Source organism: Mauremys mutica, unplaced genomic scaffold, assembly GCF_020497125.1.
Source record: "Mauremys mutica isolate MM-2020 ecotype Southern unplaced genomic scaffold, ASM2049712v1 000962F_np12_subseq_1:41413_obj, whole genome shotgun sequence".
NCBI lineage: Eukaryota > Metazoa > Chordata > Testudines > Geoemydidae > Mauremys > Mauremys mutica.
Window position 1 is genome coordinate 3,184 of NW_025423080.1, and position 7,550 is coordinate 10,733.

The following is a 7,550-nucleotide window of genomic DNA, read 5'->3' on the forward strand; positions in this document are numbered from 1 at the left end:
TCAGAATATCCCTAAGGAATTAGAATCCACCTGCTGGCCTTCCCCTGTCCTGCTGGATCCCCTAAATGAAAGACTGCACTTGCAGCCCAAAACCCATGTCCCCTCTTTCCCCAGTGCCCCTGCAGTCCCCAACCGCTCAGTCCCTCCTATGCTCACTGTCCTCCGTCAGCTCCCCAACCGAGAAGCCCTGCCACCTCTTCAACCCTCTCTCCTCTGTCCCAACCCACAAGCCCCCTAAGCCCTATTCCTTAGTTCCCCTCAATTCCCAACCCCACAGGGCCACCCTCGATATTCCCCCCAGTGCTTCCTTCCTCAATCCCAACCCACAGCTCCCCTCCTTCCCTCCAGCAAGGCAGGTGCTTCAGGACCCCCTCAGGAAGATGTTTCCTTGCAAGGTTTCGTGTACTGAGGCAGCATGTGGATTTTACAGTATTGTTGGAAAATATGTTGGGTTGCTTTGCCTGAAATGATCACTTTGAGGCTGGTGTTTGTGATTCCCAACCTCCGATGTTTAGTAGGGGCAGGAGAAATAAAGGGTTGTTATCCATAGTTGTTGTGAATCGAGGGCAAGCACAACTGTGGCTTTGGCATGAACCCCGATGGAGGGACTCCAACCCTCAATTCAAATAGCACTAGCTAGGCAGGGGACATGGGTTCCCAAAGCCAAGTGGGCTGGGGCTTGGGTCCCAATACTAAAACGTGTAGGTGTCAGACCCAACGTTAGGAACAGGGTGGGCTGTAGAGGAGTGAGTGGAGTCCCTAGAACAACATAGTGAATACGGGGCCTTCTTAGTTTCCTCCCCCTTTTTTACCTTTCCACACCCAGGATGGCAGGGTGAAACTCTACAGAGGCACCTCTGGGCTTGTACTGACTAAGGACCAAACAGCTGTGGAGGTGGGGTGCAGGGGATTGGTGGGGGCTCAATGTTAAAGGACTTTTGGTTGCTGGTCTTAACGAACCATAGGGAGAAGAAAACACTGCCCAGCTTATCTGGGGGGTGGGTCTTTACCCTCCGTGGGTTTATGTTTATGTGTTGGGGCTGACTGACAGTGACTTCTCTCTGCTAAACCCTGGGCTTACAACTGCAGTGAAGATATACCCTGAGAGGGCCATCTATACTGTTATAAAAATCCCTGTAGCCCGGCTGGCCTGGATGGATCTATTTTGGGCTCTTCTGGGCTCAGACTGGAGCCCCAGGCTTCGGAGACCCGTCACCACCCTCATGGTGTCTTTGTCAATCTGGCGACAAAAACTGCCAACTTGGTATTTGGGTGACAAAATATAAACCACCACCTCGACAAGAGGCCAAAGGAGCTTTGTGCAGCAAACTTAAAGCGAGACCAATTGTCAGTGTACATGCTGCTGGGTCATTTATAATCATCCATTAACTGGCCCTCACACCAGTATCCCTACAATGCCCGCTGTGAACTATACCAAGAACTTGCGCTACCCTGCATTCCTGCTACAGAGAAGATCCATGGGCCCCGTCCCCTATATCGTCAAATATTCGCTCAGCAGCCGAAGTTTCTGACAGCTGAGGCCTGCTGGCCTCTGCTTCCGGCAGCCAGGAGCATAATTCTACTAGCCGTGGAAATGTGCTGCTCCTTCTCATCACCCGCCCCTGCGAACACTTCAGAGGCAGGTTGGCCGGTGAACTTCCTTTTACGAGGGAGGTGGTGGGGGCACTGGCCCCATCCAGAAACTAGTGGTGCCACCCCAAGGGCCACCCCTTCCCTAAGGGTGCCCACCACCTCGACTCCACCCCTCACTCTCTCGGCCTTCTCCCTCCCTGAGTGGTGCGCGTGAGGGATATCCGACGCCCTGAGCCCGCAATTCTGCCAGTGACACCGATCCCTCCAAAGGAAAAGTTCTTCTTGATCGGTCAAGGTCCACTGAGGCGCTCACACCCCACACAAAGACCACCCCATCCTACCATGACGAAACGCCCCTCTGTCCTACACCCCTGCCCCCAGAGGCCACACCCCCACTAGAACTCCCCTTTCTTCCCCCCAAGAGACTCCACACTGTCCACCCTTCCTGAGTCTGATCGTTCAGTCCTTACGGCTTTGTAAAAAGTGGTGGGGGCGACATGGCCCTCTAAAACCCCCGTGACCCTCAGCACCCCTGACTACCGAGCCAGGCAGAGTAGCAGCCATGTGTGTGTTTGACAGAGACTGCTGTGCTGTGCTGAGCCAGGATTGAGGGAAGCGGGGGCCTGGAGTAACTCGGACAGCGCGCTCGTACTAAGCGGTTAGTTGACAGAACACGAGGAGTCGACTCACGTAGAGCGGAGACCACTTCCCAGTCCGCTCTCCGGGGGGGGGGGGGCGGCGTGCGAGGCCATGAAGGTGATCAGGACTCACAATGCTGGCGCCCTCAAATCCCCTATTCGCCTCAGGACTGGCATTTTGCTTCTCTTTCCAGCAGCTGTCCAGAACTTAGAGACATGCAGGCCGCCGACGACACTCACACATCTTCTCTAACACACACACACACCGGTCTCTGCCCCAATCCACAAAAACACACTTCACGTGGAAAAGCGGCCTGTCAATGTAGATAGGATGTGATGCCTGTTACCATGGCACTATGAGACATTGCCATAACGCCATTCTTATATTCCCCCCTTCCCAAATCACACCTGCAGAGGCCAGTTGCCCAGTGGGATAGCTACCCACAGTGCACTGCTCTCTGTGGCGATCCAAAGAGTTGCTAGCGTGGATGTGCTCTGGTGACACAAGCCGCATGAGATGTGTTAATCGCAAACAGCAGTTTTAATTAATAAATGCATTAAGTAAAGCCGCATAACTCTGTTGTGTAAACAACCGCAGCCCCTTAGATAGTGAGACAAGAACCTAGCTCGCGAGTGAGAGTGCGCCGCCTCCACCCATCGAGACAATGTAGTGGGTATCGTCTATTTCTCAGCCGAAACTGTTGACACCAAGGATTCTCATAGACCACTGAATCTATATTGTTAAATTTAAAGAACCAGCAAGTTTCCTCCATAGTTGACATGGACTCAACCCCGATGCAGGGAGCCCACCAATGGATTTCTAATCTATCACCTTAATCACTCAGCCACAATTACTTTATGCAGTTTTCTCACTACATTCTAGTTCTGATCTCACTGAGTGATCATTTCCAATTGTTTAACCAGACCAGCTTCCACATCACACTCACTGCTGTGCGTGTGTCCATGGCTGAACAGCAAGAATTCCTGCCCATTTCACTTCTGGCTGGAGTATGATGAGAATATGTTTGTGGTTAATGATCGTTGCAGAGGATTGTTGTCCCTTTCCTGCCTTGATTAATCCTGCCTTAATTCAGACAGTCCCTTTCCCGCCATATCCCCAGCACTATCAAGATTGCGATAGCAGGGGGCAGGTTTTCTCTGGGGTACTGAAATTTGCCAGGGGGTTGGTGGCACCTTTCTTTCCTCATCCTGGAGTAAACTGAGCTTTTTATTCCATCCTTGATGTTTCATGGAATAACAACAGCAGCATGAAGAAAGAGGTGGGCACAGCGGGTCTTGGGGGGGGGAGCAGAGAGGTGCAAGCGGTGGGGTGGGCTGGGCTGGGCAGGGGAGGGGACAGAGAGGCGTGAGTGGCAGGCAGGATGGGTGTCACAGGAGGGGCAGAGAGGTGTGGGTGGTGGGCAGGATGGGTGTCATAGGAGGGGCAGAGAGGTGTGGGTGGTGGGCAGACCTTGGGGCAGAGGGTGTAGAGGCACGAGCAGCAGGCAAGGAGGTTGCAGGGGAGGAGAGGAAGGAGCAAGAGGTGGACTAGCTCCTAGGGAGCTTCCAGAGCTCATGCCCAGCCTTCCTGCATGCAAGAGTCATGGGCCACCTATTCTCTGGGTCTTCACTAACCAAGCCCCTCCCCGAGCTATGTAGATGGGAGAAGTGCTCCTGTTGACACAGCGCTATCTGCACTGGGGCTCGGTTGATAGAACTGCATTGCTTGGGGGAGTGTAAATGTAGTTACACTGACCTAATTTTGCAGCTACAGAGGCCGGACCTCTCCCCTTTCATAGCTCCAAAAAGTTCTGACAGCTGAGCCACTATCTACACCGGGATTAGGTTGATAGAACTGCATTGCCAGCCTAAGTAATGTAATTACACCAACCTAATTTTGTAGTGTAGACCTGTCCAAAGAATCACACACCCACCTTGGGAGCAAAACTTCACCTGCTCCTCTGCTTTACAGAATCCAAACACGAGCAAAGCTTGTCAGGCCCCTGTGGGGGTTGGCAGAGAGTCAGGTGTGGGCAGACAGGATGCTTTCAATAACAGCAGGTACCATGGCTTAGCTGATTAAAGCACCTGTTTAGTAAACAGGAGATCCTGGGTTCAATTCCTAGTGGTGCCCTGGGGAGTGGCTTTTGGGGCACCTGGCATTGACTACTGTCAGAAAACAAGATTCAGAGCTAGGTGGACCAATGGTCTATCCCAGTGTGGCTGTTCCTATGGTTTAAATTACACTCACAGGCACTGATAACAGAGTTACAGAAAGTTTGGGAGTTAAGAGCAGACAGACCAATGGAGAAATGCCATAAGTCCAAGGTAATACTTCACTTGCGGTTTTACCATTTCCCCTTGCTAAACTCCCTCCCAACCTTGTGGGCTCCTAGAGCTGGGTACTGAGCCTGAGCCCAGACACGGACACTGCAACTTTATCCAACCAAGCTGCAAGATCCTGATTAATATTCCATGGGCCAGCCCTGGGTGTTTCATTGTACTGAGACGTAGCCTAATGTTATGTCTACACTGTGATTAACACACCCAGGGCACCTGTCCCAAAGCCCGGCTCAGCTGACTCAGGCTTATGGGGCTTGGGCTTCAAGACTATAAAATTACAGTGCAGACAAATGGGCTCGAGCCCAACCTCTGAGGCCCCACGAGGGGGGAGGGTTTCTGGACCCAGGCTTCAGCGTGAACTCAAATATCTGCACCACAGTTTTTAGCCCCTCAGCTTTAGCTCCATGAGCCCAAGTCAGATGACCCAGGCCAGCCCTGCTGCCATCTTTATCCCAGGAGAGATGGACTCTAAGGGTACGTCTCCACTGCAATGGAAGCCCAGGTGTAGCACGCTGTGCTCAAAGCAGCACCCTGCAAGCCCCATATTCACCACTCTCATATAATGATGACATGGTTTGTACAAAGTCTGCCTGGTGAGGTATCATTTCAAAAGTCTTGATCTGTTGCACATTAATATCATGTTGGATTGTGTGTGCTTGCATTGGTTGGGAAGTTTATGAAGTTTTGCTCTGTGTGTGTTACTGAGATATGTTATGAGGTTGGGAAATGCCCCCCACCAGCCTTTCAGGTGTGACAAGGGAGGCGCTAGACTCGCTGCTGGCCCATTGAAGGGATCCACACTCCCGAGGACTATCCCAGGAACGGTGTAACAATGCAGGCTTCTCCGAGATAGCACAGAGACAATGGACACTGCTTGAGTCACATCGTAGCAAAGGAGCTTCGTAGCAAGTTGGAAAAGAAACTATGAAAGGGGGGTAGAGACATTATGAATTAGCCTCTCTCCCCCACAACTCAATACCTGTAAACACTTCTGGAGGACAAACACTGAACTGAGATAAATGAGAAGAGAATAATAATCATACATTCAAATCAAAGTCCCCAAACAGACTAGTATGGGTGTTTCAGCAGAAAATTTTCAGTTTGGGGAATTTTGTTTTCTCAGTCAGACCTTGCCAAGGGAACCAGGGAGAAAATGTTTGAGTTGCCTCCTTCAGAACACCTTGGCCTAGACACTAGCTCTGGTTCACGGTTGTGGCCTTGCTCAGGATGGGGGTATTTTAATAAATTTGGGCAGGTCCCAGGGTGTTTGGGGGATAGGATGAGGATGTTACCTTTTGAGATAAAAAACTAAGAAAATACAGCACTAAGAAAGAATTTTTTTTTTAGAAATCTGAGATTTTGACATTTAATTTAAAAGCAAGGGGGGTCTGAGTTTCTGAGAAGGTTTTTGTTTGCAAGAAGCAACATTGGTTGATCTGTCATTGTACCAAAGGGGGAGATGGGTTGTCTATAAAGGAGAGGTGAAAACTAAACGTAGCAAATGAGGATGCAATTTGAACCCATGCGTGCAGAGCACAATGGATTAGCAGCCCATTTTCTTAACCACTCAGCTACCTCATGTGAGCTGCTAGAAAAGGGACAGGAGGAGAAATCTAAGGCCAGCAGAGATAGGGACAACATGGAGTATTTACATACTAAGCGGAGGCAGGGGCTGAATGAGCTCCCCCCTCACATCTAGTGAGGAGCTGGAGAAAGACTTCAGGAACAGACCGTGTTTGCACAGACACATCTACTCTGCCTAGGTATGCAGCATGATGGGGCCCGCTTTCCCAAAATGACCAGTTTTGGCTGGTGGCGGGTTACAAATCACTTTAGGATTGAGTGGAATGAAATGTTATTATCCTTCCTGCATGAGTGAAGGGCAGCAGAACATACCTAGTCCCTCCTGATGGAAGGGTGGGTGGGTGAGGAATAGCTTTTATTGGACTGCATAGAAGTGGATTGAGAACGTCTCCCTAAACCAGTGATTTCCCAAACTTTTCACACTGTGCCCTCTTAGCCATGGCTAAGGCCCCCCGGAAAGCTGCGGTCGAGAACCAGGGCTGGGAGTGGGGCTGTGGCTTGCTGGGGAGAGGGGTGTCAGACACAGGTAAGGGGGTCGCGGCTGGGCCGGGGGCTCATGCTCAGGCTGAGGGTGGGGTGGGCGAAGAGCTGGGACAGAGTGGGGCTGAGTGGTGCTCCCTCCTTGCCCTCCATGGGGGCTGGCTCAACCCTGAGGTGCCTCCATGAACATTCCTCTGTGCCCCCCTGGGAGGCATGCCCCACATTTTGGGAATCACTCCCCTAAACTGACCCCTAGTCACCAAGCAGGGGCTAGTGATGCCAAAGCCCAGGGACAGGGAGCTTTGCCAGAGTGGAGCCTGCAGGTCACATGCTGGGGCCTGACACAGGCTCAGTGCTCTGGAAACAGCTCTGAAACCAAACCCAGGCAGAGTCCTCATCAGTGTGACACCGCCCAGGGGACGCTGTCACTGGGGGAAACCTCCTTGCCTGCAGCACATCCTGGGACTTGACCTTGGAGCTTTCAGCCCCCCTGTTCCATGCCAGGAGCTTCCTGGTAGTGAGTCACCTTAGCAGGGCACCTGGGAAAGCCTTACACCCCCCCACCCCGCAAAGGAGTCCTGCACCCCCAACTTCCACAATCACCAGTGACTCTCCAGCCAGCGCTGTACAACAGAAGGTTTATTAGTGGTCTGGAGTCCAGCCTGGGAAAGTTCTGTGTTAGCACAGGAAGCAGGAAGAATTTCAGCAACGTCCATCTTGGGGAGACCCCGGACTCAGAGCATGGGCTCTCCCCTTGAGTCCCCAAACCAGCAGACTCCTTGCTCCCAACAGCCCAACACAGCCAGGCCCTTTGCCCCTCGTCTGTCCTTTGTTCTGTTTCCCTGGCAACCTGCTCATCTGGCCTCCAGCTCTTTCTTTGTTCTCTGAAGGACGTAAATCCATACCCTGTAG

At 51.9% G+C, this 7,550-nt stretch overlaps 1 non-coding gene across 1 annotated transcript; it reads left to right on the forward strand.

The window, feature by feature from the left end:
- Window positions 1–4,291: 4,291 nt before the first annotated feature.
- On the forward strand, window positions 4,292–4,365 carry TRNAT-AGU. The gene has a single exon. It is a non-coding gene; the product is annotated as a tRNA-Thr (tRNA).
- Window positions 4,366–7,550: the final 3,185 nt, after the last annotated feature.